This window comes from Microtus ochrogaster, linkage group LG7_11 (assembly GCF_000317375.1).
Source record: "Microtus ochrogaster isolate Prairie Vole_2 linkage group LG7_11, MicOch1.0, whole genome shotgun sequence".
NCBI lineage: Eukaryota > Metazoa > Chordata > Mammalia > Rodentia > Cricetidae > Microtus > Microtus ochrogaster.
Genome location: NC_022032.1, coordinates 16,018,200 through 16,023,612, shown reverse-complemented (window position 1 = coordinate 16,023,612; position 5,413 = coordinate 16,018,200).

The window sequence follows — 5,413 nt, the reverse complement described above, 5'->3', positions numbered from 1 at the left end:
TGCCATTAGGGTCTTCATTCAGATAATGTTTTCCTACTAGGAATTATAAACATTTTTCAACCTTAAACATATTTTTTAAAAATTTAGGGGGTATTAATTCCTCCATTTTTCTTTACTAATCTTTTTGAGTTTTTCCTTTGATTTACTGGGCAAGGAAGCTGAATATGGTCGACTTACTTCTCTCATGAATGGAAATAAAGATTTGTTAGTGGGAAGTAAGTAAAACTCATTTAAGTTGAAGAAAAATATGGCCCACTTGATCTTTTAAAACACTTTTAGTGACATGTTCACTATCTGCTATAAATCTATTTGAAATACTATAAAATAATGAATCATGATATATTTTTATTATTATTACGTTAATATACTATGACAATTACAGATGCTAATATAACAAGATTCTTGGTGTAGTAGCATAAAAATTTATAGCATTCAAGTAAAACTTTGGGAAAAACATTAACAATATAGTTTCTTTATTAACCAATGGTATTTACAGCATACAGAGGGAAATCCCATATCAATATTTAACATCCCATTGATTATTTATTTTAATTTATGAAAGTCTTTTATAAATACATTGAACTAATAATGGCCTTCAATATAATCAAGAGAAGTTTGATATCAAAGTCAAAAGCAAACCTTGGTATACTTCCTCCTCTGATAGAAAAACCTATTACTGGCCATCAAAATCTGTTGTAGTTATTGGGAAAGAATGCAAGCTGCTGCTCGACATAATTTCATAAACATTGGTGGATTTCAAAAGAATGTCCCATTTGTTTCATCAGTACCATAAAGGGAAAGATTCATTCTTAGAGAAGACTTCATTATAAAATATAGTATAAATTACGCTTCTTTTATTGCTGAAATAAGTCATTTCAAATTACCTTGTCTTTTAAATTGGGTTTAGTTTGTCTTAATTTACAGCACGAATGATCGTATTTTAATCTGCAAAATACTCAACAGAGAATCTATGCCAAAGCAAGATTACACTTAAACTACTTCCACTTCCTCCATCTTTGGCAACCCAATCTACCTCTATCTCTTCTAGCACATTGCTGTCTAACTAAGGGAGTGGGAGTCCTCCAAGTAACACACAAGGTATGGAATTATCATCGGCTAACAAAACCACCTGTTTATGCATGTGTGGAAAAGATTATCTCAACTGAAAAAAAAATGGTAAACTTGCAGAAATATTTGCCTAACCATCAAGACAAAACAAAGTTTCACATGTGAAAGGAAGTAATCATTGGAAGACCTTTAATATTGGGGGAAATAGAAAAAAAACACTGGATGGTAAAGCTAATATTAAAATTTTCATTTGAAGTGGTTGTATTTTAAATACCAGCAGAGGTTATACAATAAAAAAATATTATAAAGCAAATATGTGTAAAATGCTCATTCCATTACACAGTACATGAGAAGTCTCTCCTGTTTGCTGAGTGACTCCTTCCTCAGAAACTAGATCTCCTCTTCCATTACTGATCCTGTGTTTCTCTGTGTTCCAAAAAAGTAGTGATACCTTTACTCAATAGTTCAGAGAATCTCAAAAGCATCAAAACACTGACCCATACAACACACCACATGATAACAGCAATAATTTTATTTGTGGATGTAAAAAACATGGCACAGAGGTAAAATGAATTGAAAGCTCAGGTAGTGGTAGTGCCTTTAATCCAAATACTCACTCAGGAGGCAGAGACACATGAATCTCCATGAGTTTGAGACAAGCCTGGTCCACAGAGTGAGTTCCAGCACAGCCAAGACTATACAGAAAAACCCTGTCTCAATAAAACACACACACACACACACACACACAGAGAGAGAGAGAGAGAGAGAGAGAGAGAGAGAGAGAGAGAGAGAGAGGAGAGAAAAAACAGGCATTTGGTCTAGCACGTTTCATCATAATTACGGTCTCCACTTCTTTCTTTTTACAGAAGAACCTAGACATTGTGCATCACACAATCTCTTAAGAACAGAGGAACTGCTGAGGAACTTGCCTTTCATGATTCTTTCTCTAATGAGGCCATACTTTTCTTCTTCAAAGCCCACTTTACTAGGTTTGTGGATTATTTTTAACACTACTCTCCCCTGACCTTTACTTCTTTGCTGTATATTTTAAGAGATCCTAAATTGATTATTATGGGAACAAGCCAGGCATGGGGAATGTTTAGAGGCTCCCTGGGTGACTGATTTATGTGCAACAAAGTTGGAAACAATTTTTCTGAGCTACATGTTTTGTAGAAGAATAAAATACATATGTTTTGATTTTTTTCAAATAATTGGTTTATTTAATTTTTTTACTTCACAAAGTAATATAAATTTGGAGCCTCACATACAACGACAGTAAATATGGTTTCCATAAAATATCCATATATTGAGGCAGAGGAAATGGCTCAGTTGGTGAAGGGTTTTCCACATAATTCTTGAGATGTGAATGTGGATCTTTAGCACCCATGTATAAAGATTCATGCACACCTGCAGTCAGAACACAGGGAAAGCCAAGACAAGTGGATACTTGGAACTTGTGCACCAGCTAATCTAGTTGGATCAGTGAGCTTCAGGTTTAAAAAGAGATTCTGTCTCAAAGATAAGATGGAGTGTGTCTATGGAAGACACCTGATACTGACTTCTGACCTCCACACACATGTACACACTAATGCATGCACACACAAACATGGATCATGTCTCTATATCTATATCATCTCCTTATAGTGTATCACATAAATCATGCTTAAATGACTAAATCATGGCAAAGCAAATACATCAATGTGCCTTATGCTAGCTGGCTGTTCTTCACTGTGACATAATACATGAGAAAGTCAACCTAAAAGGAAGGAAATGACATTTTAATAATTTGCTTTTTATTTTTTGGTGCCATGAATTGATTCAAATCTCCACACAAGCTAAACATTCACTTTGCCACTGAGCTACACCCCAATCCCAGCCACAAATTGTGTGTGTGTGTTTGTGTGTGTGTGTGTGTTCTCTGTCTGTGTGTGTGTGTCTAAGAGAGAGAATTCATACCCAGGACCAAGTGCTAACACTAAACTACTTTCTTTTCTGATAACACTTTTTATTTATTACTTGAAATTTTCATAAATTTATACAATTTATTTTAATCATATCCACCTACTATTTACCTCCCTCTGATTCTCCCTAATGCTGTCAACTCCATCTCCCTCCCAATTATTCCTCTTTTGTCCAGGTTTACAGTACTGAGAACAAAATTCCCTCCTGGGGAGTAGACCTGACCCAAGAAGATAGTGGTTGATCATCCCCATAACAATTATGTCATTATTTCAGCATGGGTATATCTTCCCAATCAAGTGAGTACTGTAGCATGCAGGGTCCATCACTGGATAAGATCAATAATGTCTGTTTTCCCCTGCAGCTTGCGTAGCATCCATATGGGCTGATATGAAGTGGTTTGGAGCACAGTGGGTGGCACTATCCCCAGGCTGCTGTCCCTGTGGTACATAAGAATGCAAACTGAGCAAGCCAAGAAGAGCAAAGCATTAAACCAGTAAGCAACACTTCTTCATGCTTTCTATTTCAGTCTTGCTTCCAGGTTCTTGCCTTGCTTGGGTTCCTTCATTGGCCACCCCTGATGGCTCACTGGAACCTGCAAGCCAAATAAGCACTTTCCTCTTAATGGCAGAACCATTCCATGGACCGCTATCCCAGACTGAAGAAAAAGAAGAAAATAAAAGCTGAGGACCAGCATGCATTCATTGGTCTCTGCTCTCTGACTGTGCACACAATGTACAAGTTGGCTTAAGTTCCAACTAAGGTGTTTTCCTACTACAAGAGACTGTATCTTCAAACAGCAAACCAAAATAAACCCTCCCCTTCCATAAACTGTTCAGGTATTTCATCACGAGAAGAGAAGTAAGTAACACAGCAGCTAGTAGAACTATCCATGTTTCAGAGAATGGGGAGACAGGCTCCATTTATTGAGAGTATTCTAGGCTGGAAAACAATCTGCCATGCTCAGCTAGCTTTTGATGAATGCCCTTCATGTTCAGATGCCAAGATAGGTCCTAATGATTAAAATTCAAGTGAATGAATGTCCCTGCAGGCAGGTAGCAATAGCAGCTCAGTCACACGCTGCTTCATTCCCCAGGCCTCACTCAGGACTACTGTCATGCTGTGGTATTCACATTCCTGTGTTTTAGCTGTGCTGACAACCTTGCTTTTCTTGTAAAGTTTCACCTTGTTGGTCTCACAGTCTAGTCGAACTCAAAAATTACATCTTGAATTTCTACACTGTTAAATCTCAATATTTAAGATTCATAACTTCTAACCATTTACTTATCATTCACTCATCACATTATGGTTGAGTACTTTCAATAGCCAAACGACTGAAGCTATGTACACATATGCACACACACACACATGCACACACACCACATATATAGAGAGAGAAAGAGAGAGAGAAAGAGAGAGAGAGAGAGAGAGAGAGAGAGAGAGAGAGAGAGAGAGAGAGAAACTAATCAGCACATCTTTTGTCATGTTTCCAAATAGTTCTGTATGACTAGGATTGTTTCATCATGAGAGATAATCAGGGCACACATTCTTCAAATGTATAACTTCTAGTCTTTATTTCTGTGGCTGACTCTCAGGGAAAGCATAGGCAACTTCTCATGAGCCATATTTGATATCTATTATCTATTGCAAATACAGTGTCAAAATGTGAATTTATTTAAGGACTTAATACAAATGCATTAATATTCCATATAACATTACTTTCTATTTTACAACTTTACAAAAGCACTTGTTTTACAACATTTCATATTATATAATCTTTTCAAGTATTTAAAATTTATGTTAGATGATCTTAAAAAGTAACAAAACTCAAGCAGCAGGTACCCAGGGTTGATATTATTTTCACTAATATAAAACTCTTAATTTTAACAAAGATTTATCAGAGATGCATGGCTTATTTTTTTTGCATAGCTTATTTTGTGACAGTTAAAATTTAATTAACAAAACCAGTTAAACATACCTAATGGGCCTTGATGACTTGAAACTGAATCACAATGTGCTTTTTAGGTTTTTTTTTTAAGTTAACATTAATAGCAATATTGATTACAATGCAGAAAATATGCTGTTCCAAAATGTTTATGATTGATACAAATCAATGGGCAAAGTGGGGGCCAGGGGATTCTATAAGACCTTTTCTGCTACATTCATATCAACTTAAGGATTTAAAGGCAGCCATTGATTGCCCTTGAACACTTTCCAGATCAGAAGAAGTTAGCTTTGAAACTATATCATTTCCTTAGATACAAACAGAGATTTGGTTCATGGCTCTCAATGTCTGTGATGTTCCAGCTCTACTGCACAAGCAGTATCAGAAAAGAGAATAAATGATAAAACGTTTACAAGTTCACAATCAACCAAAGCAGTCTGG